General features: G+C 39.9%; 1 protein-coding gene and 1 long non-coding RNA gene across 2 annotated transcripts in view; one reads left to right on the top strand and one right to left on the bottom strand.

Annotated features, from left to right (window-relative positions):
- Positions 1 to 25,389, bottom strand: part of LOC102961379 (M1-specific T cell receptor alpha chain-like) — a 476,819-nt gene that overhangs the window by 318,554 nt on the left and 132,876 nt on the right. The window lies entirely within an intron of this gene.
- On the top strand, positions 13,941 to 23,532 carry LOC122239553. Its single transcript, XR_006218739.1, has 4 exons — positions 13,941 to 14,027; positions 21,322 to 21,474; positions 22,646 to 22,788; positions 23,306 to 23,532. It is a non-coding gene; the product is annotated as an uncharacterized LOC122239553 (long non-coding RNA).

Raw genomic sequence — 25,389 nt, 5'->3', positions numbered from 1 at the left:
ATACATGTTGGGCACTTGATAAATGCTAGCTATTATTATTATTGATAGTACAATAGGGCCTGTGATAAATAGATCATTTAGTGAGTGATGTATGATATTACTTATTTTCCTAATGATCTAATGAGAAACAAAGTAGTCAAATGCCTTGCAAACATTTGAGTCAGTTTTAGTCCAGAGAAGTAACTTGAATTCAGCAGGTTTGTTTAAAAAATATCTTTAGGGAATTCATTCTAGCTCATAATGTTTCCTGCATTATTTTCTAAGAGCACACACATTATCTGTTAATAATATGCTTGAAAACGTTGTTGCTGGATATCAATCCATTTCTTCCTTGTTTATAGGTTTGAGATTTCCTTCATTCCCCTTAGGCTTTCAAAGATTTTGCCCAATACCTCTCAAACGATGCCTGAAAATTCTTTTTTGTGTTTTAGAAATTAATTTAAATGATCCAGAAGACTTGATTATATTGAAAGCATCTAAATCTTTTCTTTGTATCTTTTCACTTATCCTTTCCCATTTTCTCTTTCCAGTTCAAAAATTATTCTGCCTGATGGAATAATTTCCCTTTCCCCACATGTCTTTTTCAGTTAAAGAACCCCCTGGAATTAGAGGCAGTTGCAGCTGATTTTGTTTTTATTTATCTTCCAACAATGTCCCAACAGGACTGTGAGAGAGAACAAGTTTCCTCAGCTTGGGGTTCCCAGGCTCACTGCATACCTTGCCTGGGCCCCTGAGGTTTTTGTACAGGTCCTCCCACGCCCTTGGCACTGTGTGTATCTCTCAGAAGACAGTAGTACACCGCCGAGTCTTGTACCTGGACTGAGGATTTTGTGATAGGGGAGGTTTTGTCTTTAATATTTCTGCCTCCAAAGTTCTTGCTGTTTTCCATCGTCTCTTCCTGAAGAAATTGCAGAGCTTTGTTGGGGTATTGGACATACCAGAAAAGAGTAGGGTACTGTGTGGATGTGTACGTGCAATTCATGGTCACAGATGCTCCTTCCAAGGCAGTAATTTGGTCTGTCTGTTTGACCGAATTGCCACTGGTTCCTCCTGTAAGGAAAAAACAAAGGGCTTGTTTCACGAATTTGACCAGAGTTCTATCTTTTAGAGAAAGTTTTCATTATTTTGAAATTTAAAAAAAATAATAAAAAAAACCCCATTTCAGTAAAATGTACTTACCAAACATTAAGATCAGAATGAGAGCGCCCAGAGAAGAGTTCATTGCCAGTGTGTTTGGTCTACCGGAAGGAGGGATCACTATTGAAATGGAGATACAAAGGGATCACAGCTGTGCTCAGAATTCATGCATAAATGATGATAGTGTTGGCAACAGCGCCTCTGTGTGACAAGTTAATGAACAAATTATAAAATAGTCTTTTTGATTCAAAAATCTGCTCTTCTTACTACCGTCCTCATCTTAAGGGACCAGCTGGGTAGAAGATGGTTCTTTGGTGCAAGGAGAGTTACTACACCTCTAATAAATCTGTTGTTTCTAGGATACATATTCTGAGGGAGAATAACTTCCACTAGAACTTAGACATCACAACTATATCAGTATTGTAGATAAAGTAGTTTCCATTTTTGCCCAGTGTTTATAAACAATGCTGATAAATGTATGCTTACATGAATTTCATCCATACCTCCCATTATTTCCCTAAGATATCGTGCACTAGAAACACGTTTTGGTCAGATGCTCAACATTGAGATGTTAGGCCAAAGCTAAAGGTGAACCTGAACATCAACAAAGTAGAATTAACTTCAGTAGTACAAGAATAAACCCAATTTTGTATTCAAAATTTAATTATTATTATAATTGTATTATTAAAGGCTTTAGCATTCAAATTTGTAAAATTTGACACTACAGTACAGGAAGAATAACTTTTCAGGGCTGTCTATTGTTTGCTCCTGTTATCACTCTATTTCACATTTGCAAAACTTTGTATTGAAAATGCAGTAATGCAAGATATTTTTTGGCTTGCTCTCCTGGGAGAGGGCTATGCCAATGGTACATTCATCCCCTTCTCACCTGGACCTGAAAGTTGGTGCAACTTTATTGAAGTTGTCCTTCCTACAAAATGGTTTGTGCACTTAACATTGTTCTCTTTTCCTTGATTGCTTTTTTTTCCCTGTCCTTTCTTCCTCAGCCCTGACATCATTTAATCTAGTTTCTCAAAACTGGATACTTTGTTCTTTGGGTACATAAGCCTGCACTGAGGCTAGATGTGATTGGGCTTAAGAATTATTGCAGTCTTAATTTCTGATTATAGAGTGGGTGGTTCAAGACTTGTGGTACCCATTTGGGGAGAGGTTGGGGGAGGTCCTTGGAATAACAGAAAAGGAATAAGAAGGAATTCCATGATCGTGTGTGTGTGTGTGTGTGTGTGTGTGTGTACATAATCTTCACTATTTTGATAGATGGAAAAATGAATCACATTGTAATTTTTTGTGTTTCTTTGATGGCTAAGAATTTGTATACCTCTTTATAAATTGACTGGCCATTTGTACTTCTTTCTGTGAAGTGCATTTTCACCACCCACCCCACCCCCCCAGGATATTAATGGTTTCTGAAACAATTATTGAAGTATAGTTGACATACAATGTTATATTAGTTTCAGCTGTACAACATAGCAATGTCATCATACAAAGTTATTACAATATTATTGATTATATTCCCTATGCTGTACTTTTCATCTTAACACTTTTGTTATTGATTTATATGGACATTTTAATTACAAGGATATTATCAGAAAATCACATGGTGCATATTTTAAAATAACTGATGGTAAAGAAACTTCCTTTACGACGTTGCTAGGCTTGTAGGTTTGATCAATGAGCCAACATTAAACAATAATTTGTTTCCTGCCTGGCTTGGGCAGGGTTGTGATAAATCTTTTCTTTCCCCATTTCCAAAAAGCAGTCTCACAATTGTTCTTACCTGGGATAGCCAAACATAAGGTTTGTCCACCTTCCCAGAAATGTCCCCACATTCCAGGGCTCTGTGTCAAGGGAAAAGGAAGTTGCTCACCCAGACTGCACACAACCAGCCCCTGCTGTGCCCCCTTGGGATTTGTGTTTAGTTGCTCCTTTGGTCCTTCTCTCTATGTCATTAGGAACACAAAGTACCCAGTCCTGCCTGCCACTTAGATGTAGGATTTCTGTAGCTGGAAGGAAGTTCTGGTCCTAACCTGATGGACCTGAAAACCTTGTGATCTTTCTCTTCATTTTTCCTGATGCATCAGAGAAGGCAGTGCAGGGCCTCTCTGGGATACTGGACATACCAAAAGAGGAAAGGGGAGTCACTGGCTTGGTACGTGCAGTTCAATGTTAGGTGTATCCCTTAAGAGAGGTCCCTTGTCTGGGTCACTGAGTCTCCAATGGTTCTTCCTGAAAATCCAAGGCTTTCTTTTTTATTTTTAAACAAAGCTTTTATTAGAATGAGTAGAAACAGCATTGAATTCAATTAATAAAATGAGAATTAAGAGAAATTACAAAACCAGCCAGAGGTTTAAACCGTCATTTTGCTTCCCAGAGAGTAATAACGTCTCAGGCATCAAGGTGGAGGCAGAGATCATGGCTGCTCTAAGTGAGTCCACAATTTCTCCATGGAAAAAGGATTGTGGATTGGTTGTGCCCCAAGACCTGCCCTGTCTTGGGAGTGCCACACAGCACATGTGAGGGTTAAGGCTGCCAACTTGTACCAGTGTTTGCATATCCCTCCTGTTGACTTTGGGGACTTTCTCATTTTAGCCGTGATTTCTCTTTGAGGTATGAGACTCACTAAATCTGCTGGGTCCTTAGCAGTATGAATATACAAGTACATGTGATTCCATGTAGGAATCTTCCTTATCTTAGATATGCCAAGACACACGATTATTTCTGCACTGGAGGAAGAAACAAAACAAAATGAAACAGAGTGGCACCCTACCATGGGTAGGAAGTGAACTTTGAGCATTTCCTATAATTTTTATTGACTTAGTCACTAGAAGAGCGAAGTTCTGGTTTATAAAACACATGCTGCCCTCTCTGTGTCTAGTTAAATCAATAGAAATTAATAATAATGGCAATAGCTAGTATTTCCTGAGGCATACTAAGGGTTGGGCATTGAACCAGAGGCTTTGCATACATTAATCCATAAAGCTATAAAAAGTAGATATTAATATTATTGTCATTCTTGCTTTACAGATGAGAGAGCTAATGATCAGAGAGGCTAAATAAATCATCCACAGTCACACACTGCTCAACACCAGATCTGTCTCTCCATTCCCTGAGCCTGCAGGCCTTGTGTATCTGGTCACAGTTTATTGAATAGATATTCACTAGGCTTCAGATACTATACAGGTCTGTCAAATAGTAGAAGCTCAATATTGGTCAAATAAATGAATGAACTGATAAGTGAGTGAATGAGTATTTGTTTTCAGAACCTGGGAGTTTAACTAGAACATATGCCCTTTCTAAGCGTTACTTCTTTACATTTTTGCTCCTTGTCCTAGAAGACAGCCAAGGCTTTCAAGAAAAAGTCCCAGGTTGGCTGTGATAAATTATTTTTATGATGATGCAGTTTCTTCTGTGAGGGGAGAACTCTGAAACGTTATCAGGAGAGACAAATCTGGGGACTCTGATCATGGTGCACAAACTGGCCCCCTGATGCAGAGGGCAGGGAGGGGCTGAAGAAAGAGGCAGACCACTCCAGATTGGTGGGTGGCAGGTTTAAAAAGCAAGGGAATTTACATGTGAGGCTGGTCTTGGGTGGCCACAAGATGATAGAATTTCAGCTCCACCTGCCAGAATCTTAAAATTTATAACGGCCTTAATGGGGCTCAGTCAAGTATGCAATCCAGATGGTCTCAACAACTCATTGCTCTTTAAGGCTGCATCCTTGAAAATGGCTTCCACTGTGGGAACAGTGGGCAGAACATACATTCCAAGGACAGAGGGGGGGATAAGGAGCCTCTGATTGCCTGGGGCCACCAGTCATGTCCTCTTGAAGACCTCCTCCAACACCTGCCTAGATAGCTCCTATGGGGAAGGACAACAGATGCTTCTCACTTAGAAGTCGTAAAAAATCTCATGGTAAAACTCAGCCTCTTTTTTGTTTTGACTAATAATCCCTTTATTATACTATTTTCCTTTGCAGATAGATTTCTCCTATTACCTTGGTCTGTGCCACTGGGGTCCTACTTAAACGGATTATATTCAGTCTTCAGATGCCAAGAGAACAGGGCATCTCACCAGCTCAGAAGTATGTGGAAGAGGTGATGTGCCATCCCAAATGGCACAGTTAATTTGCCCTCACTCTGTCTTCTGTGTGGCTGAACTATTACCAAATTAATGCAAGTTCTTCCCCATGCTCCTGTCTGTATCATCTGTATCTGGACTATCTGTTTGGCTCATGCAAATTCAAGCTAAAGCCGAGGACCAGCTTCATGGGTATTAAACCTTAGCAGTCTCGTAAGACCCCATGCTCAGAAGGCCCCATGCTTAGTTTAATGCTCTGCTCTTGCCATCTTGAAATTCTTACTAAGTTTGAACAAGAGGCCCTGCATTTTCGCTTTGCACTGGGCCCTACCAATTTTGTAGACAGTCCTGTTTACAGGCCTGTATCTCCTGGAAGGTTGGGAACTGAGCATTCTTCTCCATTGTTGATCACTCACCCCTGTTCAAAGTAATGAGACAGCAGTGATCCTTATTGCCAGGCCACTCACAGGCATTTATACTTTCCCCCTGCTTCATAACAGCTTCTGTTTCTTGTTACCTTCATTGTCATGGGACAATTTTCTAAGGTCCTTAATACGCCTAACCTTGAGTAGGGAGTCTTACACAACAGAAGAAAACTCCAATATTTGTCCTTGGAGAAGGTGTCTTCAGAAGTCTTCTGGTATCTGGAATCAGGACTCCTTCTAATCCTTTTCCCCAAACTCACAGATCATCCACAGTTCAAGGATTCCTGGAGAGGTTATCAAACATGTCTCCACCTCTCCATCAGCAGAAGCAGAAATGACAGCCACTCCTGAACCAGCTTTCTTTGTGGAAGAAGCCTCTCAGCTCAGGGGAACATCAGACACTGTTTGTTCTGATGTTTACACAATTTTCCCTGTATTCATCTTGATGCCTATAGTCTATTCTCAATAAAGCGGCCACACTGAGACTTTTAATTGGAAGTCAGATCATATTGTTCCTTTCTCTCAATTCTCCTGTGGCTCCTCATTCCACCCAGTCCTTGAACACATTGGGAACTTCTTACTTAGAACTGGACTCTCTTCTGCCTGGAAAGCTCTTGCCCCGGATATCTTCAAGACTCACTCCCTCATCTTTATGTGTGAGCCTGCTCTGACCACCATACCTAAAATTACAAGGGGAACCACCTTCCTGTGCTCCACCCCCCACCCCACACTCCCTCTTCCCTTTACCCTTGATTCTTATCTCCACAGACTTATCTTTTAAAGTATTATATAACTTACTCTTTATGTGTTTATTGGAATGAAGTTTCTCTATAAGTCTGGCATCGTTGAACATTTCGTTAACAGGTAAATCTCAAGTGCCTAGAAGAAAGCCTGGTATGGAGTGGACATTCCATAAATCACTTGTGGAATACATTATTTAATCTGAGATTAAATAAGGATAAGAGTGGGATAAGAGTTTCAAAAAACACACTTCCTATAGTACAAAGGGACTGGACACATTGACCCCGTGGCCACATACATTCATTCTACATTTATACCAACTCTCTCCTGGGCACTGTGCATGTGGTTTTCACAGACTTAGAAGTAAAGATAACTGATTCCCTGCAGGCTGCCCTTCCAGAGAGAAAGCTGGCTTCCTGAAGAACTCCAACCCAATGCTTAAGTCAACCGATTTCAGAAAAGTGTTGGGGTGATAGATAAGGACTGAGGACAGTCCATCACTTTCTATTGTTGCAATTACATAGTTTGGAGCCCAATCCTTATGCTGAGATAAGGCCTGGTGCTTCCCAATAAAGCAGCATAAAATCTGCATGGCTCAAGACTGGGATCTCATTCTTAGAGTCTGGTATTGGCCCTGCTAGAGTGCCATTTGGCACCCCAGGATGTCAGGGGAGGGGTGTGTGTGCTGTCCTTGGGGAAACCACAGACCTGCTCCTTCTCTTTGTGAGTTTCCTCAATAAGCACTATTCTAGAAGGTCTGGTATTTGTACTGTTTACTTGACATATATTCCATCTCATTTTAAATGTCATAAAAACTTTGGCAAGTGGATATTATTTTTCCACATATTTTGATAAGAAAAATGAGGCTTATGTAACTTGCCTAAGGGCACTGAACTCATAGTAGAAAAGTCTGAATACCAACAAATTCCTTCTGACATCAAGTCTGGTGTTCATGCTATTGTATTATTAGAATCTCCAATTCTATATGCAGTGGGATAAGAGTTTCAAACATAATCTGACATATTTTCCTTCTTTAAAATTCATTTTTTCCCCTCTAACCCTTTTGTCATAAATTCTGGGGATAAATTTTATTGATCCAGGAAAGGGAGATCACAAAAGGATCCAATGAGACCAAAGATTCAAATTCTTGGCTTTGTGTTTCAAAATAGACTTTAAAAGTCTTAGGAGGAGAAGATGTCCTAAAAATGAAAGCATTTTTGAGTTGCATGACCCTGGCACATGATTATTTTACCTTTTGAAAATTTACATGTCAAGAGCAAAGCTTGATGTTTCGCGGTGGTTTTTATCATGAATTCTGAGTCTAAAACCCTGAGTTAGTAATGCTGGTGATAAAAAAAAAAAAAAGCACACGATAGTGGCTATCCAATGTGGAGGGAACTTTTTCTTATTTCTGTCTGGAATACTGAGAAGACCCAGCTCTGCAAAATGATACACTCCTATGCATTTCAGCCACAGTAGAGTAGAAATAGTAATACGGTCAATTTAAATGCTGTTTTTCAAGAATATCTGAAAATACTGCTTGCCTGAAGGAGTTCATAGGAGGTAGCTGGGAATTGAGAATAGCTGTGCCAGCCAAGGGGACCTCATTAAGTAAGATACATGGTGCAGAGACCATGGTGCAGAGAGGGACGTGGTTGAATCTCAGGGGATCAGCAACTTCTGCAAGAGAGGAATTGGGAGTCAAGATAGCTGGGAGAGACTGAAGAGCTTGCATGCTTGGTCTTAGAGAAATTCCTGAAGTTGCCACATGACATTTACACTTACATTTCATTGACCAGAACTCAGTTTATGGCCATATCTAGCTTCCAGGAAGTCTGGGCAACACCGATTTTATTCTGAGACTAATAGAGGAGGGAAAGAGAGCAGAATGGATATTGAGGGGGAAATAGCAGGCTGTATTTATTACACAAGGTGAATAAGAAATAGATGATTTTCTGGGCATTATGCTAAACAGACAGACTTTATGGAGAGATGTGTCATAAACCATAGTCACCAAAAACACAGAAGCTCGGTAAATGAGAGAAAAAAAGCAATTTGCAAGAAGAACCTGATAAAATAAGTAGAAGATTTCAACAGCCCTCTTTAGGAACGTGACAGATTTGATAGAAAACAAAACAAGGGCATAAAATAATTTAATGATACAATCAAAAAGGTTGAGTACACAGCTATATGCACGTATACAAATTCATAGCTTTCAGATAAAATTAATTATGGTTATGTACTTGGCCTCAAATTAAACCTTAACATTTTTTTGAAAAGTAGAGCTTTTATGGGCATATTCTCTGATCATAATCCAATTAATCTAAAAGTATAAAAAAATATATATAAAAAGGTAAAATACATTAACTCTTGAAATGAAGAAATGAATTTCTAGATAAACCTTGGAGCAGGGTCAAAATTAAAAGTAGCCAAGGATGCCAAAAGCAAAGGAAAAGAATAGTTCACACCAAAACCTGTGGGACAGAGTGGAAGAATTTAAGACATAAATAGCATAATTGAGAAAAATTTCTCTTTTCCTAATCTTTAGCATGAGCAGACTTGGTAACTGGTGCATCTGATCAGGATGAAGCTCTGAGTGTTTTATGGACCTTCTTGTTAGTAAAAGCTCTGGTCATTAGCAGCAACTGCTGGAAGCTGGGATTCACACCACCAGAAACATTTACGGATATCCTGCCAGGGGTGAACATACTTGGTTTAGTATGCTCTGCTATGTTGGTGATGTTTTCAACTCTGACAATATTTTCTTACTATACCATCATACCCTTAAAATCAACTGGTTCAGTTTTGAACACCTGGATTTGTAACACCTAATGATATATTTTCATTAAAACTAAGTGATCCTAGGAGAAGAAAATAAAAAATCTGTGTATTCACAAGTTGTGCAGGGCCAGTAAGGGAGGTGAGAAGAGCTTACTTTTTTATGTTTTAAATTTCAAATTAATGGCTATCTGTAAAATGTCTGAATCATGCGTGCCTGGGTGACTCAGTTGGTTGAGCACCAGGTTCTTGATTTTGGCTCGGGTCATGATCTCATGATCTCATGATCTCATGATCTTATGGTTCATAGGTTTGAACCTCCCATCAGGCTGCAAGCTGGTGGTGGGGAGCCTGCTTCGGATTCTCCTTCTCTCCCTCTCTCTCTCTGCCCTTCCCTCACTCATGCGCGCTAGTGCTCTCTCTCTGTCTCTCTCACAAAATAAATAAATAAACTTAAAAAAAATAAGTGTCTGAGTCATATTCATCTATTTTTGGGTTTGCTTATATTCTTGACCCTAAGAAGACTCAAAAGTTAATTTCAGAATCCAAGTCCTCTCTATACTAAGGACAAGATTTGAGGATTCAAGTGAATTATTTGTTCCTTCAGTAAACTCAATCGGATTGAACAATGATTTTTTTTCCCTGACACGAATGGTTTCCTTGTGAAACTGCTTTCAACGGCAAAATCAAGGCGTGGTGACATGATGCTAAATGTTACAGAAAGGTTATAGGAAATTTGATATAAAACAATTGTCTGATTATAACAATGCAGAGAGTGAGTTCATAAATGCAAAATAAAAATTTCCTCACAGGAAGTCACTAATAAGGAAGCTTGCTTTGGTAGCAGTTCAGGAAACTTGAAATTCAAGGTACATTATGAACATTTATAAATTTAAGGTTAGAGTTCTTTTAACCTAATCTGTAGGAATGGAGCCTCTGCTTGACTTGAGGGAAGATGGAACCAAGTCAGTTTTTCATGAGAAATTTCATTTTGTCTAAATATGGAAGTTATTATAGTCAGTGCTGGAGGTTGTGAGTGGTTTGAAGAGCTTTTGGTCTGTACATGGCTGGAGCTGACCTTTCTTAACCCGCCAGCATGTTGCTGTGGATGCTGATTAGCCTGTGGAGATTCTGCCTATTTGGAAAAATAAGATTTTTCATTTTTTTAAAAATGTGGTGTTGCTTAAGAGGGTCTGAATATTGAAATGTTAAGGTCAGCTTTTACATTGTATTGTTATTTCTGGAATATTTTCACTTAAAGTCCTGACCGAAGCAAGGTTATTATTTTTCTCAGAGTTTTGGAGGAAAATCTGATGAGACTGGTATCTGAGGGTACTGATTAAGCCTTGTGCATCTCTCTTGTAGACCGGAAAACTTGTCTTCAATTATTTTTATGTAAATCTCACTCTTATAGGATGATTTTTCTGACAGGGAAATTTGTTCTTACCTAGCAGAAAAGGGCAAAGTTTAAGTAGATTTCACAATTTAGCAAAATAAAAACAAACAAAAATAGAGGGAGAAGAAGAGGGAACCGGTGGATAATAAGAAAAAATATTATATTCTTCAGACTGGCAAGGACACTCAGTCTTGAGGCAAATCTAGGTCAGATCCAAAAATTAGATTTTTCTGAGATTCCACCCTGCAACGTCTTTAGGAGGTGTTCTATGTAGTAGAGAGCTTGGGAGCATGTGAAAAGTGCCTTACAAGGATGTTGGGTCACAATTGCTAGTGGCAAAGAAACAGCCACATTTCGACAGATTTTTTTTAAGTACAGTTTTGTTAACTGGTAGCTGCAGTATCTTATTTTTCCAAAATTGCTCCTCGGACTGAGAAAGCTGCTCAATTATTGACCCTATCCCATAGATGTGGAAACCGTGGAGGACAGAAAACAATAAATTCCACCATCAAAGACAGTCACTACTGGTGTTTACATAGAACTTTGCCATCTTCCTCAACTTCAGCTTGTCTGAGGTGAGACACCATCATGCTCAGGGCTCTTATACACCTTCTATTTTCCATTCTCCCTCTGCCCGCCCCCCACCCCAGTGCCAATTAAAAACGTGGAAAGTTATTAAAAATCTGATTTGCTTTATGGGGGCACCTGGGTGGCTCAGTCCATTGAGAGTCCGACTTCGGCTCAAGTCATGATCTCACAGTTTGTGAGTTTGAGCCCCGCGTTGGGCTCTGTGCTGACAGCTCTCCGCCTGGAGCCTGCTTCAGATTCTGTGTCTCCCTCTGTCTGCTCCTCCCCCACTCATGCTCTGTCTCTCTCTTTCTCTCTCCCAAAAATAAATAAACATTAAAAAAATTTTTTTTAATCTGATTTGCTTTAGAAGATAAGCTTCATGATGAATGGCTCTCTTAATCAGTTTCTTCCTTTAAAAAGTTTCCAAGTTAGTCATTAGGGTTTTCTCCTGACTTTATTTCATAAAAGCTATTTCAAATGCTGCTGGAGTAATTTTGGCAAAGAATAGTGTCCTTACTGTTTCCTGTTGCAACTCACAGCACAATTGAAGCCCCATGTCATTTCTGAGGCTTTCACATTTACCAATTTGGGATGATCAGGGAATCTTTTAGTCAAAATAACCTTGTTGGGGCACCTGGGTGGCTTAGTCGGTTGAGCATCCAACTCTTGATTTCGGCTCAGGTCATGATCCTAGGGTCATGGGATTGAGCCCTGAGTAGGTCTCCATGCTGAGTGTTGAGCCTACCTAACAGTCTCTTTCTCTTTCTTTCCCTCCCTCTCTCTTTCTCTCTCTCTCCCTTTGCCCCTCTCCTTGCTCTCTCTCTCTCTTTCTCTAAAAAAAAAAAAAAAGTTTCTTCTCTTGTAGCATATTTTTTCCTATTCGCCCAGTCAGTAAGTTGGGTCTCCCACTCAATATTTATCAACCAGTAGGGCCTCTCATTCACACAAAAAATCATATTCCTTTGCTATAAAGTTCCAATGATAAAATATGAAAAGAAGAGGAAAAAAGAAGCACCAATGCCTTTAGACCAAGCAGTCCTGCTGTGTTCTCTTAAAATTGTTATTCAGGGACTATAGTATCAAATCCAATGTACAATATGAATAAATCTCTATTTTTATTTGTTGTATCTGTACATTGCTCCTTATCCATTCCTGAATGATGGTGAAAATGGATCACAGGTTACAGATACAAACACTATTGCATACGCAATGACCAAGAAGCCACATCCTGACCTTTTATGGCCTGTGTGGATTTTACTGATGTTCATGTAGTGTCACAGGATCTATTGTTCTATATAGTGGAGGAATCTGTTTGAGCTTGGGATTTTGGTTAGTAAATAACCCAGCCCCACTCACAAGCATTGCCCAACAAGGAAGAGGGTGCAAAACAAACCACCAGACTCAGGATAGAGACTCTGCTATGTTCTTCAGCAGAGCTGTGAACAGTGCCAATGTGGTAAGAAAGGCAGCCATGGACATTTTGCAGAACAATTAGAGGGAAACAAAGCCTCTAAAACAATACAGAATTGATATTATGACTTTGAGAAAATGTATACATAAACACTAGAAATATTCTGAGGTTTCATCAGGGTCTTTAAACCAGGCAGTGATCTCTCATTGCAAACTGTTGCATTAATGCAAACGAGAGCATTACAAGACAAGTAGAGGCATAATGGGACCTGGAAAAAGGTAAACCTAGGTTATATCAAAGTAGATACTACTTTCTTTGGCAATAAACTAATGTGTTGTAACCAATCCCTTCGCGGGAAGATTAGAACTTAATGTGTAATTTTATTTCATTGTATTAAATTGTGCTCAATTCACTTCACAAAAGCACATAGTAGGGGACCTACCAGTGGTAATGTTTGGGTTAGTTCTATTATTTAGGAAGAAAAGCCAAGAAACTATTGTATAGTCGCTGAAGTTATCATCCTTTAGAAAAGGAAGATTGATACTACGGAACCATTATGGTTGCCCTCTTAGAAAACTAGCATAGATCACCTCGGAGAGTCTCATTTTGGGGATAAATCACCCTTGAGTCTCTGAAAGTAACCTTGATTGAAGAGAGGCTGTAGGATTCTCAGGGGTTTTTAAGAATATCTTTCCTTAAGAGGGTCAGGGCATAACCCTATAGTCACTCTGGAGAAAGTGAGCGTAATCAGACCCACAGGGCCTGAGACTTGCAAAACAAAAGATATTTATCACTTAGCTATGGATCTCAGAGGATGGAAAAGGTAGTGTTGTGTGGACCCACCTATGAATGCCAGGATTACTCTGAACCCAGCGTTCTTTGGTTTTCCAGGGCTTGGGTGATGGTTTTGTGTCTACGAAGAAGAATACAGGTCTCTGTAACCCTGGGAGCCCAAGTGTGAGGCATCCCTTGGCCAGGCTGACCCTGAAGGAGTGGGGTCACCCTTCAGGGGCTGGATCAGTAGATGTCCAGCATTCCTTCTCAGACCATGGCGGGGGCCAAGTGCCAGCAAGAAACAAGGCAGGAGTCCACTGTGGGGGGACACTTTGTGGGCGTGGAAGTGGGGCCAGCCCTTTTTGCACTGCCTAAGTCTATCTATTCTGACAGGCCAAGGGCGGGAGTGGGGAAAGCCTCAAGAGGGAGACAATAAACTTGCTGCTTATTTGGCAGGTAGTTGCTCTAAACATTAGCTGGAAAAATAAAAGAGACCTGACGATATTTGTATCCTGGGTTTATAGATCAGGTATGTGCATAACGTTTTCATTTAACAGTGTATGGTCTGCTCTGTCCAATTATTCTTGTCTTGTCTTTTTTTTAAGGCCCTACAATAAGAATATCTCCACACATTGATATAAATAAGTATCTGGACCATATGGATATTAACTATTGTAGTCAGTGCTTTGGGAGGAAGGTAAGAACCTTCTTATAGAATGTTCTTTTATAAAGCATTTATTTATTTTCTCCATCCATTGGTAAATGCTGTATGCTGTATTCACATCTAAAACAAATAATAGGTCCATGTTTCATAGGAATTATTTGTGACAGTTGCACTAATGCGAAATCATTCTGTATAGAAGACTAACGGTTTTGACTGAGGCCGTAAAGAATGAGATCTCATAGTCTCAAAAAAGACACATTTAGCATTTTTTTCCTCCTTGAATCCTTTTTCCTTTTAAGAACATTTTCACAGTAAAGAAAATAAAAGTGAAAGCCACCATCTTTTCTCATTCTAGAATTTTCCTTGCAGGAAGAGTTAGAGTGACAGTTCAGTAAGCCTCATAACTGTAGTCTCTGCAGCAGGGGTGGCCAGAGCTTCAGCTCAGGTCTCGGTACAGACTGAAAACATGAGGGACAGTGAGCATCCATGGCACCAAAGTAGGTGGCAGAGAGGCCACCTGGGAGGTGGAGGTGTGCAGGGTGCCACCACGGGCTTTGGCATCAAGTGAAGCTGTGAATCCTCCTCCTGCTTCATTGCCCCTTTTGAAGCCAATAAAAACAGATTCCAGGCTCTTCTCCAGATCCTGTCTGTACCCTGCAGTCTGAAGTAGCACTTGAATCATTGCACCAGGCAGAACAGTCTTTTCCCTCCTGTGTGCTCAGGGGCAGCAGCTATGCTCTGCTTTTACCTCTGCCTTTAACCCTGTCCAAAGAGAACATTTCAGAAGGAGGAGTATCATTATCTCTGTGATCCAGTTCCTCCCTGAGGAACCTCAGATGAGTCACATGGAGCCGGATCTCCATCCCTGAATGTTGTATGACAGTTTCTTTGCCTCCATGGTTCTCTCTCCAGTAAACTCTCAGCTCACAGTCTAGATGAAGCCACAGAGTCACTGTTGGCAGATCTTCCTTCCTTCCTTCCTTCCTTCCTTCCTTCCTTCCTTCCTCTCTCTCTCTCTCTCTCTCTCTCTCTCTTTCTTTCTTTCTTTCTTTCTTTCTTTCTTTCTTTCTTTCTTTCTTTCTTTCTTTCTTTCTTTCTTTCTTTCTTTCTTTTCTGTCCAGTTCAGTGAAGACTCAGATTTGGGTGCCTTAAAAGTTAGCTGGGGATCTCCAAATATGTAATATTTGCTTTCTCCAGAGAAGCACAATTTTAGCAGATGTTAAAACCGCTTGGAATCACCTCATGCAATTCACTCGGTTCCTCCTCTTATGCTTTGAACAGAAGTTGGTGTGCATGTGTGTGCGCGCGTGGAAACAGTGTCCCTTGCAGGATATTTTGAGAAATTACTTAAAAAGTAACCCATAGAATTATTGTGTACACAAGTAGAATTTGCTTTTTGTAAGCCAACAGGTGTTTCTAAATATTTCTTAGCAGCGACGCCTGGGTGACTCAGTCAGTTAAGCCTCTGACTTCAGCTCAGGTCATGATCTCAGGTTTGTGGGTTCAACCCCCCACCATGAGCTCTGTGCTGACAGCTCAGAGCCTGGAGCCTGCTTCACATTCTGTGTGTCTCTCTCTGCCCCTCCCCCACTCGTGCTCTGTCTCTCTCTCTCTCTCTCTCTCTCTCTCTCTCTCTCTCTCACTCTCTCTCAAAAATAAATAAACGTTAGGGGCGCCTGGGTGGCTCAGTCGGTTAAGCGTCCAACTTCAGCTCAGGTCACGATTTCACAGTCTGTGAGTTTGAGCCCCACGTCGGGCTCTGTGCTGACAGCTCAGAGCCTGGAGCCTGCTTCAGATTCTCCCTCTCTCTCTGCCCCTCTCTCTGCCCCTTCCCCGCTCATGCTCTGTCTCTCTCTGTCTCAAAAATAAATAAAAACATTAAAAATAAATAAATAAATAAACGTTAAAAAATAAATAAAATAAAAATTACTTAGCAAATTAATCCTTAAAAATCTGGTTGATTAGTCAGGACATTTAGTCAAGTGACAGAAATATAATACAAATAAGCTCAGGCGAAACAAAATAGATGAACATAGAGGAAGGGAAGGAAAAATAAAATAAGATAAAAACAGAGGGGGAGGCAAACCATAAGAGACTCTTAAATACAGAGAACAAACTGAGGGTTGATGGAGGAGAGGTGAGTGGGGGTGGGCTAAATGGGTGATGGGTACTAAGTAGGGCACTTGTTGATCACTGGGTGTTGCACGGAAGCGATGAATCACTAAATTCCACTCTGAAGCCAATACTGTACTGTATGTCAACTAACTTGAATTTAAATAAAATTGGAAGGAAAAAAGAAAAGGAGAAAAAAAAAGATATTTAGAATCACAGACAGCAGATAAGCCATGATTCAGCAGTTTAGTACCCTTTCGGCACAAATAATGTTTGGGCTGAATTCTTAGCTGTAAATACTCTTCAACGTAGACAAAAGCAGAAGTAACAAAATAGCAGTCATTATATATCTGAAATATATATACAAAAAAAATCTCTTCTTGGGAATGTATACTGTGTTTGTATGTGCATGCATCTTTTTAAATTTCTTCAATATATTATTTGTCTGAACTACAGTGCCCGGTTAGGAAATGAGATGGGGATTTTGGGGAAAGAGATTTATTAAGGAAGTGCTCTCGGGATAAGCCTGTCAGGGAGTGAGGGAGGCAGGCTTAGGCAAGTGGGGAAGCTCAGCCAGGATGTGGCCTCCACGGGAGACCACAAGGGTGATCACTCCCCAGTGCAAGAGAGCTAACGTTTTGTACCTGTTGTGCAGGGTTTGCAGTATGGAGAATGGTGAAAAAATAGGGGCAGTGATCAACCGAATGAGATGACTCCCATTTGGCCAAGGGTAGCTATCCGGACTAGGACGCTGCCGTGAGCTGTTAGCAGCCAACACTCAGAGCCACTGGGAGCCAGAGCTATGGACTAGTGGTGGGTGAGGCACCAAAAGCACCAACACGATGCACTATTTTTAAAACAACAACTGAACCCCATCCATAAATAAATAAGAATAAGAATATTCAGTCAGTAAGAATATGTACTGACTGACTTCAATGAGGTAAAAGTGTATTTAGGAATATGTATGAAACATGTCTTTCAGGCGGGGCTCCCTGTCTCTTTGTTGGGTTATCTTCTCCTGCTTCATACATAGTAGGCAAGCAATAAATGTGAAATCAAACAGTTAAAAAATAAACAAACAAACAGAAAACCAAATAAGCTTAGGCCAGAAAAGAAATCCATCGGCTCCTATAACCTTGGCAAACGCAGAAGTACATATGGGTTTCAGGTATCCAGGGTGCCAGGGAACTGAATCCTGCAAGGATTCCTGCTCTCTGCATATCAGCTTTACTCACTCAGACCACAAAAAAGGAGACATGGTGGCAACCATTCTCTACCTAGAGTTCATCTCACAGTGTAGCCACCAAGAAAGGACGAAGGATCCCTCTTTCCCACCCCAAATTAAAAATTTCTGGCGTAGGGTTTTGCTTATATTAGTCTGAGTCAGGTTTTCCTCCAGGGGGTCAATCTGTGACTGCAGCAGAGTGTACATGATGTGATTGGCTCAGCTGGACCATGTGTCCTTGTCTGGGTCATTTGGGGGTGTCCCAGGTGGCTATGTAAGTAAGATGACAGCCTCCATTCAGACCACATGGTTAGAGTTTATCTCTTACCAGGAGGGAGTTGCTGTTCTAAGCGAACAAAATATTAGATGCCCACCACAACAGTGTTGTCTCAATTGTGTGGACTCTTGGGGGTGGGGGTGGAGATTGGGAGGATGAGAAGGTTTCATTTCTTTAGGACTCCCCTAAACATGAGTAGCTACTTCTGATGAACTGGGTTAGTTTCTGAGATCATTTTGGTTCCCTACAAGCCGTGGACCTTTTCGGACTCACATTAACTCTTGGAGAACACCATCATAGCTGCTGCTGCTGCTGCTGCTGCTTCTTCTTCTTCTTCTTCTTCTTCTTCTTCTTCTTCTTCTTTTCTAATGTTTATTTATTTTTGAGAGAGAGACACAGAGAAAGAGAGATAGAGAGACAGAGTGCGAGCAGGGGAGGGGCAGGGAGAGTGAGATACACACACAGAATCTGAATCAGGCTCCAGGCTCTGAGCTGTCAGCAGAGCCCGACGTGGGACTCGAACTCACGCACCATGAGATCATGACCTGGACTGAAGTCGGGTGCTCAGCTGACTGAACCACTCAGGAATGCCCCATCACAGCTTCTTTAGGTCCTCAAATACCTCTTACACAAGTTGTGGAAAAAAGACAAAATACGATAATAATCATAACTAATATATACAGACCAGTGGTATACTCTAAGCACTGTGTTAACTGAATGAATGATAGCATTTACTCCTCAGAATATCTTTAATTTATAGAAGAGGAAAGTGGGATTTACAGGGGTAAATGTTAAGCTTAAGATCACGCAGCTGGTGTAGTGACGGGGTGGGATTCCAACCCAATTGCCTAACTAATGAGCTAATGCCTAGTCTTGTGCTTTTCTGTGTAACAAGCTTCTGGTTAGGATTTGGTGGCAGTGATTTTTTTACCCATTGCCCTCACTGCAGTCAGTGTGGGACATTGTGGAACAGCTTCATCCATATAATTTCTCTTTTTAAAAATCCTAAACCCAATCCTCTACTGTCTCAGGCAAATTCCCACTAAAATTCCCTTTCCTGCATGAACTCTCTATAACTGATAGAACCATTCAGTACTGATTTTTCTTCTTAACAAGGACATCTGAGGAGAAAATGAAGAATATTAGAAGAACTAAAAGACATTATAGTCAAAGGTACATACCAAGCACCCACCAAGTGTCAGGTAATGTGATAAATGACGGGATGGGAGTTTTAAATAATTTCACAAGGTCTAGTCTAGGTCTTAATGGAGTTGTAAGTTAGGAAGATTAAAATAACATGCAAAGAGCAAAAGTTAAAAAGTGAAAGCAGTGCAGTTTTTGGGGGTGGGGATGGGATATAGGCTTTCTATAAATTCAGAAAGGAGAGACAGATTATAGGAGACTGCAGGAATCTGATGCAGCCATTTTGGAGGAATTGAGACCAGAAGAATACATAATGTTTGACACAGAGAGAGACAGAGGCGTTGCAGGGAACATAGGGAGGTAGCAGCGAGGAGGATGAATTTGTGAGAAAGTGATAAGAAAGGTAGGACTAACATAGAAAACATAGGCTAGGAAAAAGCCTCTGGGAAAGCAGGTGGGTTGATAAAATGACGAGTGGATGATGGAGGTCACTGAAAGCTAGCCAAAGGGGCTTACTTTTGTGTAAAAAATCGGAACTACTATGAGATTTTGAATACTGAAGTGATATATAATGAAAAGATACTTTCTAAAAAAGGGTGTGGCAGTGGTACAGAGGGTGGTTGGGAGTGGGCAAAATGGGGCGAAGGGCAAGAAAGACTTCAATACTGGCAAATGTTTTGTTCAACTTGGTGGGAGGAATTACACATATATGTAGTAACTTGCTGGGTGTGTGGGGAACATAGAAGAGACAGGTTTTGTCCTTTATAATTTAATGCAGACTTTGGAATTATAAAATAATATAAATTTTTAGGAAATTAGGGTTCAAATGAAAAGTTATAGATTTTTAAAAATTATCCATGTCATCAAAGTCTATTTACACAAAGTACCAATAATTTTAAAAATTCCTTCCTGAGATGGTCTTATATCACCTTTGTCATTCTTAATGTGTATTCGTGTTTTCTCTTTTTTTTTTTTTTTAATTTTTTTAACGTTTATTTATTTTTGAGACAGAGAGAGACAGAGCATGAACGGGGGAGGGTCAGAGAGAGGGAGACACAGAATCTGAAACAGGCTCCAGGCTCTGAGCTGTCAGCACAGAGCCCGACGCGGGGCTCGAACTCATGGACCGCGAGATCATGACCCGAGCCGAAGTTGACCACTCAACCGACTGAGCCACCCAGGCGCCCCATTTTCTCTTTTTTCTTAACAGATTTTCCAGAACTCTTGGCTTAATAAATTCCAACTTTTGTTTTGCTCTTAAATTAATTCCTACTTTTATTATTAGACTTTTCCCTTCTTCATTTTGGCTTATTTTGCTTATTATCCTTTTTTAATTTCTTGAATTGAAGATTTGGCTCCGTTATTTGACTGTTTATTAATAAATGTATCAAGGCTGCACATTTTCTTATGGGTTTTGCTTTGAACAAATCCACAGGTTTTTATATGTAGTGTTATCATTAGTGTTAATTTTTAATGACCCGCAGTTTTAACTTTTAGTTCTTTGAACTGGAAATTATTTAGAATAACGTAAGTAGTTAATTTCCTTCCAACTCATTTATTGACTATCTTTTAATTATTAATTTCTAGCTTTATTGCATTTTCAGAGAATATAGCTCTTATGAATCTTTCCTATTGCTTCTTTGAGTCATAATATATGCTCATCTTTTGGTAGATGTTCTATAGCTGTATATATGTGTGTGTGTGTATATATATATATATATATATATATATATATATATATATATATATATACAAGTTTATTTTTCATCTCCCTCTTTCTCTTTCTCTGAGAAATATATATTAAAGTACCCCATACTTATTATTGTCAAATTAGTCTTATATTTCCGACAGATTTTGCTTTATAGTTTTCTGATGCAACCTTGTTTTTGAATAAAAGTGGGCTCATTCATGAACTCATTCAATCCATTTTTGAATTCAACAAATAACTACTGAGAACCCACTGTCTTCCAGGTCCTGGGTTGAACTCTTAGATTATGACAATGAGCAAGACAGACTCAATCCCTAATGTCCTGGAATATGCAGCCTCCTAGAGAAGGTGACATGAACACGACTCAGTGATTGTCACTAGGCATGGAGGATGAGTGACAGGAGAAGTACATAGTGCCATAGGAGATTTAGCAGGTAGTTATACATGAATCAAAAGGGCTAGGAAAGGCCTCCCCGAAGAAGTAACATTTAAGTTCAAATAGGCACATTTTAGGATCTGAAAGCAGACACTGTCAGCCAGGGTTCTAGCAGGAAACTTGTGCACACAAAAATTGCAAAATTTGAGGAGAGTTTAATGTGGCTCTAGTTATAAAAGTACAAGCAAGGTGTAGGAAACATATAAAGGATAGTGCTATGCTCTGGGACAAGGATCCATCCAGGCCTTAAGTGGAACAAACTGATTACTGGAACCTGGAGCTAGAGAGGCTGTTTGGACAGACCATCTTAAAGAACTGACCTTGTGATAGAGGGTCAATGTCAGCCTAGGTGAATCTCACAGGGAAGATGCTGGGGGAATAGATACCCTGACCTTATGCTTCTCTTCTTCCTCTTTATCTCTGCAGGTGCTCCCCTTGGGCCAAAACCAACTAAAGCAGACAAGAGAGTCTGTTGATGCAGTTCCTACAGTTCAGCCACCTGGGGCACAGAGCAGGGTGCAGAAGGATGGAGAGAGGACCCGGAAAAGCAAACAGGAGATACTAAACACACAGTCCAAGGTGGGGGAAACTGAGAGATGGGAGATAAGGCCAGAGAAGTAAGCCCAGATCGAGGAGGGCTTGTGAGACTTGGTGATGATCTTAGGTTTTGTCCTATGGGAAATGGGCAGTCATTGTTTAATTTTAAGCAAGAGTGAAATTATCACCACTGTGTGTTTCAATAACTGGCTGTAGTGAGGAAAATACCTGGATGGAATGATGATTTCCTTCACTTCACTAGGATGGGGACACTGGAGGAGGTGGAGTGGTGAGATAATGAGCTTAATTAATTTGGGGCCTTTCAAGATTAAAGCATCTAGGTGGGTTTGTACTGAGAAGGGGCTGGGTCACTGACACCAATTTGTCAGTATAGACCAGTTAATAGGTATTTCAGAGGTTAGGAGTTGATGAGATGGCTTAGAATCTGTGTGTAGTCTAGGGGCAGAACGTTTTTCCTTTCTTCCCTTCTAGGTTCTCTGCCTGGTCCAATAATTAACTTGATATAAGACAGATTAATAGGAGAAAGGAAATTTAATTTAGTGCATATGGAAGCTTCAAAGATAGGAGACCTGAGGGCAAGTTGAGCAGTTGAGGCTCATTTGCCATCCTGAGCTAAGGAAAGGGAAAGGGATAGGGGCCTGGGGCTTCACTAGGGAGGAGGGGCATTCACAGGATGATACAAAGAGCAAATATTTGGAAATCAGATGTTTGCCCTGCCATATGAATAGATTTTTCAGATATAAAGTTGTCCCTGGTAATTCCTCTCCTGTGCCAGGCTCTCTATCTAAATTCCTTTAGGTAGTTTAAGGCGGAAAGTAAAAGTTTTTAAATCTGCTGGATTTTGATTGACTTCAGCTCAAAATAATCCGCATGCTAAAGTGGCACATTTTGAGGTGGCATATTCTGTTCCCCTTTAGTGGAGGGATTAAGAACACCAGAACTCAAGAAACTGGTAGAGAAGATACAGCCTTCAAAAGAAGAGGAAAGTAGGGAGGGCTAAGAAGGTAGGAGAAAAACCTGGAGAACTTTGAGAAGTCATGCTTTTGAGTTCTTTCATGACAAGTGTACTCCCAGCATGCACTGAGTCAGGGTGGGCTTTTGTTATGCCAGATACCAGGACAACACTAGTGAGGTCATTTCAAGTAAGGGGGAAATTCGTGCTGACATTTGATAGACTTTCTTTAGCTCCCAGAGTAACTGTGCCCTAGAATTCTGAAACCCTTTAAGGAAGATATGGATTTGAGTTTTCTTTTTGGAAAATCTGCATGCCTGCAGATTCTGCTTTTGTGAAGCTGGTGTCCAAAGCCAGAATGTGCCATGTGGTTGGAGAGAAAGGTATACAGTCCATGGGATTTGACAGTATTACTATAAATGAATCATCTATTTTTGTTTCCCTTCATCACTAAATCCAGACTATTGAAAAATAATTAGGAATGTCTCAAGACATGTGGTCCATTAGATTTCCTCTCACAAAGAAATCTTTAAATGTCCGGATATCAAACTAAATAAAAAATGGCCAGCTATTTTTTCTGTCCAACCTAGATGTGTACGGAACCAAGATTTTATAGTTTAGGTATCAGGAAGGACTTACCTGATTCAGAGCCAGAATGGCCTTACATGTGCTAAAAAATAAAATTCTCATACAAATAAAGAGTGAGTCTGTGTCCAAGTTTTATTAAAGTTTTTGGTGAGAGAACATTAATAATCAAAATAGCTGATTCCACGAGTGCTTACAGGAAAAAAGATATAAATGTACAGATAGCAAAATAAAATATTGGTACAGTTGATACAACAATTTGAGGTTAATTTGTCTTCCAGCTATGAACTCTTAACACCTCTTCCATTTCTGTAGGTTAACCTCCAATACACTGGAGTGTAAACCATATGAGCCTTTCTCAGTTATGGATTGCTAGGTAAATATGCTGTGACAGCCAAGTTACATTCCCCGAGAGTGTCAGGTAAGTTCTTACTGGGAAATGCTCTTGCATGATAGAGAAAAAAAAAAAAAAAGATCTGGCAATCATCATTTTTTTCTCCCAAGGGACAACTTTCTCTTTCACAATGTTATTAGTGAATGGCCATGGCATTTAAAACTGCCTTTCCCAAGATAAAGACACATGTATGTTTTGTTTTGAGGAGGCAAATTATGCTCAGAGACTGACTTTGTCTTTGTCAGCAATCTATTTAATATGGATTCATGGAGGGACTTTCACAAGCCAATAGCATGCAGGAAAATGTCTCTTAATAAGCCAATAAAGAAATAATATACTCTGAACCAATGATAGATTAATCACACTATTGTCCCAGGCAAGGGGAGATGAAAGGAAAAAAGTTCATATTTAGTTGAGGTGTACTTTTTTTTTTTTTTAATTTATTTTGAGAAAAAGGAACAGCACGACTGGGGGAAGGGCAGAGAGAGAGAGAGAGGCAGAGATTGAGAATCCCAAGCAGGCTCCAAGCTGCCAGCTCAGAACCCAGGAAACTGTGAGATCATGACCTAAGGCAAAACCAAGAGTCAGAAGCTTAACTAACTGAGCCACTCAGGCACCCCCTGAAGTATACATTTAATAGGAGTTGGTACTTGGGGAGAGATGGCTTAGCCCCACCAAAAGCTGATGTCCAGCTGCGAGCCCCAGAGTAAAAGTCTCCTGTTGCTAGAGCATGTTGCTAGGAAACTATGGGGTTGGTGTTGAGGGACAAGTTGTTCTTCATGGGGCCACTGTATGGCTTTCTTCAATGTTGGTAAAACAGATCTTTACCTTGGCAGAAGCTAATTGCCCCATGGTTTTTTCAGAGTTCTCTTTAGGTCAGCAGAGGTCCCTTGTTCAGACCAAGCACTCTCAGATACTCCTCACAAACCCTTGGTAATTATGTTCTAAATGTACCCTTGACATATTTACTTCTTCGTGTTTTTATTGATAAGCCCTCAGTGGGGCCCCTCAGTAGCTCAGCTACTGAGTTCTTATTGGTAAAAATAGATAATATGATAACACTCTGACACAATGTATTTCATTCTTCTATCAAAACAACTTTCCTCCAAAAACCACTTCATTCTTTTTTGTCTGTCACAAACCAGTGGATTAAAACAACTTCATTTAAGTCATAAACAAGTTGATTTGAAATCATAACAAACCAATACACATTAGTGTGCAAAATGACTTTTTGTCACGCAGGAACTTGATCCTTATTGCTTTCTAACTCCTCAGTAGCTATTCTTCCAATCCAGAAATGTCCAACTGATTTGAGGCAATTTATTAGGCTGATTGAAATTTAAGGCTCTTTCCTTCAAATTCCCTGCTTATTTTCTTCACACCTCATTCCTGAGCGAAGACTTCCACTTACTGAGAATGAATCAGTAATATTTAGAGCAGTCCAATGCAGTGATCTTCAAACAAAGGAGCAGATAGATGTTTTAAGGGAATCAACACCTAGATCCTGAACTTCTCTGTGTGTGCTTTCCTGAAAATGATCTGCCGGAGAACTTGACTATAGTTTTCATTTCACAACTGTGCTTCTTCACATTACACAAGAAAGAATCTTTTTTCTGCAGTTTAAAAACCCCAGGACCAAAAAAAAAAAAAAAAAAAAAAAAAAAAAAAGAAAGAAAGAAAGAAAGAAAAGAAAAGAAAAAAAAAACAACTCTAAGACATTAAGGAAAGGAGTACTTCTTTTTGTTTGTGTAGGGGAAGCCTCCTTCAATCAAATCATTATAGATCCCAGTCATTTCATTAAGATATGCATTTGCAAAGAACTTTTTACCTTTTATGTTAAAAATCTTTTTGAAATGGTAGTATCTTTAAGTAATTTTCATCAAATGTGCATTATTAATAATTGTGTTTACAGTTCAACTCTGAAAAAAAAAACAGCAATATGGTCCGAGGAAATAAAAAGAATAATAATTTCGATCTCATACAGGTTTTTGTCGCAGAAATTTTG

This window comes from Panthera tigris, chromosome B3, assembly GCF_018350195.1.
Source record: "Panthera tigris isolate Pti1 chromosome B3, P.tigris_Pti1_mat1.1, whole genome shotgun sequence".
In the NCBI taxonomy this organism is placed as follows: Eukaryota; Metazoa; Chordata; class Mammalia; order Carnivora; family Felidae; genus Panthera; species Panthera tigris.
Note: the sequence above shows the minus strand (reverse complement) of the source record. Positions and strands in the feature narration are given on the sequence as shown.